Source organism: Phoxinus phoxinus (assembly GCF_949152265.1).
Source record: "Phoxinus phoxinus genome assembly, chromosome: 20".
Lineage (NCBI taxonomy): Eukaryota > Metazoa > Chordata > Actinopteri > Cypriniformes > Leuciscidae > Phoxinus > Phoxinus phoxinus.
In genome coordinates, this window is record NC_136895.1 from 25537710 (window position 1) to 25546005 (window position 8296).

General features: G+C 39.7%; 1 protein-coding gene across 3 annotated transcripts in view; it reads right to left on the minus strand.

Moving 5' to 3' along the window:
* The window catches only part of LOC306987861 (uncharacterized protein), a 434965-nt gene that overhangs the window by 81439 nt on the left and 345230 nt on the right, over nucleotides 1-8296 (minus strand). The gene's annotated exons all lie outside the window — the stretch shown is intronic.

The following is an 8296-nucleotide window of genomic DNA, read 5'->3' on the forward strand; positions in this document are numbered from 1 at the left end:
TGATTGTATCACTGAAAGATCTCATGGAATGTGATGAAAATGCTTTGCAAGTGTCTTCAATGGTGGAATCTTTGAAATGTTTGAAAGATGATGCATCTGTGTTGCACAAAGAAGTACTTCCTTTTCTTCCTCCTGATGAACAAAACAAACAAAATGAGTGGTTTGATGCTGTTTCTAAGCACAATGATGGATTTGTGGAAGATGTTGAACGATGGTTGAATGAAGCTAGGAATCTGAGGCAACATGCAATAAGTGAACCAAATTCTACTCAACGTGATGCAAACCTTTGCCCGTCACTTTCTGTCATTCATGATTCAAGACAAATGGATAATTTTGCTGAACCTCAACTGAGTTGTGCTTCTAATATTCCATCTTCTGCTGAACCAGTTTCATCATCTCATAAAATGCATGTTCCAAGTGAATATCCGAACGGAGATCTAGACGATGGTGATGTGCAGAATCAAATACAACCAACTGATAGTGTCTCTAACGTGAGCAGAAAAACGACAACAACTCAAGGATCTCGAACCAGTCGATCTTCCATTGTATCTGCTCATCTTAAAGTTAAGGCCGAAATGGCAGCCTTGTTGGCACATCAAAAAATGCTGTCACGGAAACATGTATTGGATAAGGAAGAGGAGGATTTGAAGAGGAGAAAAGAACAAATGGAACTGGACACTAAAATTGCTGTATCCATGGCCAAGATGAAAGTGTATAGCGACGTGAGATCAGAAAAAAGTGATTGTACAAATTCTTCTGATGCCAGTGCGTTAAGGGCAAGAAATACTGGAACCAGTTCTCTTAACCCAAATGTGGATCCATTTTTACCTTCAAGTTCACATTCAATGCCACTACAGCCACCTGTATCTTATACACCAGCTCAAGCAGCACCAGAGAATCCTATGCGTTTTCCAATTCCGTCAGCTCGACAACAGCAACAGATTGTAAATTCTAACACAAGGTTGACACATTCTACATTACCCAGTATCAGTCATGATGGTGGACATGGACATAGACCTGGAATGCAGGGTGCACATGGATCAAGATTACAGGATGGTTTGGAAGGAGGAAGTATCCTTAAGCTTATTGACAAACAAAATGAAATTGCTGCCTTATTAGTTCAGCAACACAACTTATCTTCACTTCCACCAAGGGAGGTCCCATTCTTTGATGGAGATCCATTGCGTTATCACGACTTTATGCGAACATTCGAAGAGGTGGTGGAAAAGAAAGCAAGTGGCCATGCAGATTGCTTGCATTTCTTGGAGCAGTACACTCGAGGGCAACCTAAGGATCTAGTTCGAAGCTGTCAACTGATGATTCCTTCACAAGGGTATATAAAGGCTAAGGCTTTGCTCAAGGAGCATTTTGGCAATGAGGTACGTATAGCCTCAGCTTACATGAAAAGAGCGCTCTCATGGCAAGCGATAAGACCTGAGGATGCAAAGGCTCTGCAGGACTACAGCTTATTTCTCAGGAGTTGTTGCAATGCTATGCAAAATATTTGTTACATGAATGAGTTGAATCTTGCCTCTAATATGAAAATTGTTCTTGCAAAACTTCCTTATAAGCTCAGAGAAAGATGGAGAATGGTGGCATATGATTTGCAGGAAAGACGTAACCATCCAGCTTGCTTTTCTGATATTGTGGACTTCATAGAAAGACAGGTGAAAATCGTCACCGATCCGGTGTTTGGAAACATTCAAGATGCCCTGCCTATTGGAGGTAGAAACCTGAATACCAAATCGCCTCAAAAACCTAGAAGTAGTTTTGCCACCACAATCAACGCAACTGGTGCAAAGGAGTGTGTTGGGAAGGCTAAAACCTGTCTCTTCTGTGATGGAGCGCATGCATTGGACTTTTGTAAAAGGCTTGTTGAAAGATCTCATGCAGAAAAGATGAATTTCCTGACGCAAAAGAGGATTTGTTTCGGTTGCTTATGTATAGGACATTTCAGCCGTGATTGTAAAGAGAGAAGTATATGCAGAATATGTCATCTCAAACACCCAAGTCTTCTTCATATTTTTCCATCAGAAAGAAGGGCCATTCAGTATAAAGATGAGCCAAAGTCAACCGTGGGAAGTGGTTTAGTGTCGCTCCAGTCCAGTGCTCTTACTGGGGCTGGTAAAGAAAATTGTGCATTGTCTATCGTTCCTGTATGTGTGAAATCAAAGAAAGGAAGTAAAGTTGTGACCACCTATGCTTTTCTGGACTCTGGGAGCTCTGCATCTTTCTGCACAGAGAGTTTGATGTCCAAGCTCAATCTCTCAGCAAAGAAAGTTAACATTCTAATGAGAACCATGAGTCAGGACAAATCCGTTTGCTGTTATCTTCTGAAGGATCTGGAAGTGTCAGGATTGAATCAAGAGCATTACTGTGTTTTGCCAGAGATATACACGCAGAAGACCATGCCTGTAAGTAAAACCAACATCGCCACACAAAATGATCTTGCTTGTTGGCCTCATTTAAGTAATTTATGCTTGCCTTCAATTGATGCTGATGTGGAGTTGTTGATTGGTGCAAATGTGCCAGAGGCTTTGGAGCCATGGCAGATTATTCGCTGTCAAGACAGTGGACCATATGCCATTAAGACCATGTTTGGTTGGGCAGTTAATGGACCAATCAAGCGACAGGAAGAGTATGCTGTTAAGGAAGATTCTCACATGACTGTCAATAGGATCACAGTTATGAAACTGGATGAGTTATGGGAGCAACAGTTCAAGGGTGACTTTCCTGAATGTGCTCAGGAAGAACAGCAAGGATTGTCAATGGAAGATCATCAATTCATGGATTTTGTTTCCCAGTCAGCAAGACTGACCAATCGGCATTATTACATTGGTCTTCCACTTAAAAACAAAAAGGTAGTCATGCCCAAGAATAGAGCAATCGTGGAACAACGTGCTCTGAATCTTCGAAGAAGGCTTCAAAGAAACGCTTCTTTTCATGCTGACTATACTACCTTTATGGAGAGTGTCATCGCTAAAGGCCATGCTGAAAAGGTTCCCACAGCTGAACTGGAACGACTTGATGGACGCTTATGGTACATACCTCACCATGGTGTGTACCATCCTAAAAAGCAAAAGATCAGAGTGGTATTTGATTGCGGAGCATCATATCAAGGAACATCATTGAATGATCATCTTTTGCAAGGTCCAGATTTAACAAGTTCGCTGGTGAGTGTTCTTGTGCGATTCAGAATGGAGTACGTTGCCATGATGGCTGACATAGAAACGATGTTTCATCAGGTTAAGGTAAATCCTTATGATTGTGATCTCTTGAGGTTTCTTTGGTGGCCTGGAGGAAACATTGATGCCAATCTGGAAGAATACAGAATGGTTGTGCATTTATTTGGAGCAACTTCATCTCCAAGTTGCTCTAGCTATGCATTGAGAAAGTGTGCAGAGGACCATAAGGATCTGTATGATGCCAAGACCGTGGACATTGTCTTTAATAACTTCTATGTAGACGACTGTCTTGTCTCTGTGCCTACAGATTCAGAAGCTGTTCTATTGTACCAGAAGCTCACAGAAATGTGCGCTAAAGGTGGATTCCGATTAACCAAATGGATAAGTAACAGCCGCACTGTGTTAAATGCCATCCCTGAAGAAGACAGAGACAAGAAAGTTAAGAACTTGGATTTGGAACATGACACGCTACCTCTGGAAAGAGCATTAGGTGTGCAGTGGTGTGCTGAGTCTGATGTCTTCAAGTTCAAGGTGACCATCAATGAGAGACCTCTTACTCGAAGAGGAATTCTTTCTATCATTAGTTCCATCTATGACCCTCTTGGCTTTCTGTCTCCTGTGATTCTACGTGCCAAAATGATACTTCAAGATCTGTGTCATGAAAAAATTGGATGGGACAGCACTATTCCAACAGTGTACATTCAGCGATGGACGAGTTGGTTGGAGAAACTTCATGAATTGGAACAATTTGAGGTCCGCAGGTGTTTAAAGCCGGAAAAGTTTGGAGAAGTTATATCTGCCCAATTGCATCACTTTTCGGACGCCAGTGAGAAGGGTTATGGCATGGTGTCGTATTTACTACTTCATAATGATCAACAATGTGCCCATTCCTTTCTTTTAATGAGTAAAGCAAGAGTGACACCTTTACGACCTATCACTATCCCTCGTCTGGAGCTCACAGCTGCCACACTTGCTGGTCGCATGGACAAGTTGTGGAAGAGAGAGCTGAAGATGAAACTTCAGGATTCGGTGTTTTGGACCGACAGCACCTCTGTCCTCAAGTACATCCAAAATGAGACTTCTAGATTTAAATGCTTTGTAGCCAATCGAGTTGCTGAAATTCGAAGTGTTTCTGAGATCAGACAATGGAGGTATGTGAATTCTTCCAGCAATCCAGCTGACCTAGCATCCAGAGGTCTAAAGGTTGATTCATTCTTAAAGAACCAGATATGGATTTCTGGTCCTCCATTTCTTGTTCAACCACAAGAGTTGTGGCCTGTGGATCCTACTGATGTAGGTGTGATGTCGTCTTGTGACCCAGAAGTGAAAAAGAGTGTTCTGGTGAATACTGTGCAAGTTCATCAAGAGTATGATTTTATGCCATACTTTAAATGCTACTCTTCATGGATGCAATTAAAAAAGGGCGTAGCTTGGATCCTTCGACTCAGGAACATTCTAATTGATCTCAGCAAGGAAAGGAAAAGGTTGATGACTACTTACTCTGATATGGACAAGTTGCAACGAGAGACTGTTGTTAAGAAAGAGATACAAAAGTTTAAATCCCATGCGTCTGCAAAATTGTTGTCTACTGATGAGCTGGAAAGAGCTGAATTGGAGATTATCCGTCTTTGCCAAAAGAAGAGATATTCTGAGGAACTGGCTAGTCTACGGAAAGATGGATTGGTGAAACGGAATAGTGAACTCTATAGACTTAACCCTGTGCTTCACTCAGATGTCATCAGAGTTGGTGGGCGTCTGGACAAGGCTATGATGCCTGAAGAGGTTAAGCATCCGGTAATACTGGCCAAGGATCTACACATTTCAGATTTGATTTTGCAGCAAATTCATCATGACATTGGACACTGTGGGCGTAATTATATGCTGGCTAATTTGCGGCAGAGATATTGGATCCCTGGTGCTAGCACGGCTATAAGGAGAATTTTGTCCAAGTGTGTAGTCTGCAGACGTCTTCATGGAATCCCGGGTCATCAGCAGATGGCAGATTTGCCACAAGATAGGGTCACACCTGACAAACCGCCATTCACGCATGTTGGACTGGACTGCTTCGGTCCCTTTGAAGTCAAACGGGGAAGGAGCGTTGTAAAACGTTATGGAGTGATATTCACATGTTTGACTATAAGAGCGGTTCACCTTGAAATAGCAAATTCACTTGATACAGACTCTTTCATCCATTCCTTAAGAAGGTTTATTGCACGTCGAGGACAAGTTGTCGAAATCCGTTCAGACAATGGTACAAACTTTGTTGGTGCCCAACGTGAACTGCAGCAGGCTATGACAAACTGGAATCATAATCAGATCAATTCATTTCTGCTTCAAAAAGGGATTAAGTGGAACTTTAATCCCCCGGCTGGTTCGCACTTTGGAGGAATTTGGGAACGCCTTATAAGATCAGTAAGGAAGATTTTAAATTCTATCCTTAGAGGACAAAGTTTAGACGAGGAAGGTCTTTACACACTTCTTTGTGAAGTTGAATCAATCCTTAATAATCGTCCAATATCAAGAGCATCTCTGGATGTTAATGATTTGGAAGCCCTTACTCCTAATCATCTTCTCCTCTTGAAAACGCAGCCGTCTTTATCACCTGGACTGTTTAAAAGGGAGGATTTGTATTCTCGACGACGTTGGCGACAGGTCCAATACATGGCGGATCTATTTTGGAAGAGATGGATCGGGGAGTATCTACTTGCACTACAAGAACGCCAGAAGTGGCTGGTGAAGAAACGCAATTTTCAAGTGGGAGATATTGTGCTTGTAGTGGATGATACTGCTCCAAGGAGCTCATGGATAATGGGCAAGATTGTTCAGATCACACAGGATAAAAAGGGATTGACACGGCAAGTAAGAATCAAGACCAAGAGTTCCTGCTTGACCAGACCCATTACTAAAGTTTGCCTTCTTCTGGAAACGGAGGACTTTTAACTCTTCTATGACCGACTGACTGATTGACTGACTGACTTATGAGAGCTCTCAAATGACTTACTGATGACTTTGACTAAAAGACCGTTTGATGGACATGTTTTACTTCAGTTGATTATGGACACTGTTCACACATTGAAGAATTGGACATTTACACATACACATGTGTATATATTGTTTATTTGTGAAATAAGATTTAGCAATTTCTATGTTTGTAGGTAAATATTCAGTGATGTGTAACTTGTGTGATTGTGTTGTTGTATTATGATTATTACAGTCTTGGGGTGTAATAATCAGGGGCTGGAATGTAGGTGCCAGGTTTGGGTTGATGTCTTTTATTTTGAAATTTGTTTTGGTTTACGTCACTTGTTACAGGTGCATATATTACCTGTTAGTTTGTCTGTGGTTGGCATGTAGGAAGGGGGTGAGTAGCTGGGACGCTCACTTTCTGTTGACCGTTTTCGTTCGTTTTCATTTCATTTAGTTTTATTTTATTTCATTTGTTTTGCTTACTTTACCGTCATCATTCATCATCTGTTCACTTCAATGTTACAATAAATCACCTGGACTGCAATGGAAACGCGTCATCTTTTACTCCCTCTACTCAGCCTCTTAGCGGTTACTGGCTGCCGCTATACTACTTTATAAGTAACTTCAGCTTGTCGACTTATTCATTGGTTCTTTCTTTTGGCAGCATTCTTGTTCTCTTGTTCCTATTTTTGGATTTGTCTTTCATCTGGTGTCGATTAATATGTAAATAACCTCATGTCATCATGTCTCGTGATATTTTTATTTGTGTCGGGTAAATGTTAAAAAGTAATTTTACCACAAATCAGTTAGAACTAAAGGCAAATATTGTAGGTTTCCTAACACTTCATGTTTTTTTTGTATGATATTGTTTGCATTCTTGGCTGAATATTAGACATTTTCCTTTGTTTTCCTTACCTTTACATTACCCTATAGGGGAAAAAGTGCCTTTTAAATAGTTAATGTGGGTCAAAAAAAATATGTGTATGTTTACTGTATGTGATAAATAATATTAAAACATGATTCACTTATAGCGGATGGAATCCGTGTCTCTAAAATATTTTGTGTGTGTGTTATCAGAAATAAGCATGGGCTAAACTTTTGAATCATTGAGTTAAAAATGATTTCATCACTGATGCACTAAACTTTCACCAGCTGTTATTAGTGATTCTTAATACAGTAAAACTATTACATCACACACCACTCGGAAAAGACTCTTTAAAGATATATTAAATTATGATTTTATAGTAGGAACCATATCAATTGTAGGCTAAATATAAGGGGAAATATGATTGCATGGTCAGTTGCAATATGTTTAGCAATGCATAATTTTTGTCAATAATGTTATTCTTGACTAGCAAATACCATATTACCGGCATGATATATAAAACTGTACTTTTGAAAGCAAAAGGAATATCTTAAACACGAAATGCTGTTTGACTCATATGGTGCAAAATGTGTGTGAGGAGGGGCGTACAGAAATCAGGATGTGTGTTTTGAATGTGTGAATCAATGATGTTCTTCTGCTGTTTGTTTTCATGTTACATTATGAATTCAGACATATTATCCAGACCTACAATCTTTATGATACAATCAATATTTTCATAGTACTTTCCTGGTGTGCTCTGCTGGTATGATTTACTACCACCACAGTATCTCTGTAAATATATATATATTTTTTAACCTAATAAACCAAAGTCTGTCTTTAACTGAGTGAGTTATTATTATTATTATAAAAGAGGCAGCACACTTTTCAAGTAGATGTATTATTTAGTTAATGATAGACTTGTGTTGTGTTGGGAGAAACTAAGGAGCTTTTTGAAACTGAATCAATTAAACAAACTGGTTAGAAAAATGATTCACTGTTTCGAAGCGCTCAAATCTCCACACGCTGGCGACCCCACCTGGTCACAACTGTGTAAATATAACAACAACTCAGACCAAACACACATAAAACACCTTCTACAAACCCATTGTAAACGCGTTTTTTTGAAGCTGTAATCTATTACAGGATATTTACTAATCATGTGATAATAATAATAATAATAAATTTTATTTGTAAAGCACTTTACATTTGACACCAAATCTCAAAGTGCTACAGTAAAACATAATTAAAAAATTAAAAATCAATACAGTATACAATAAAA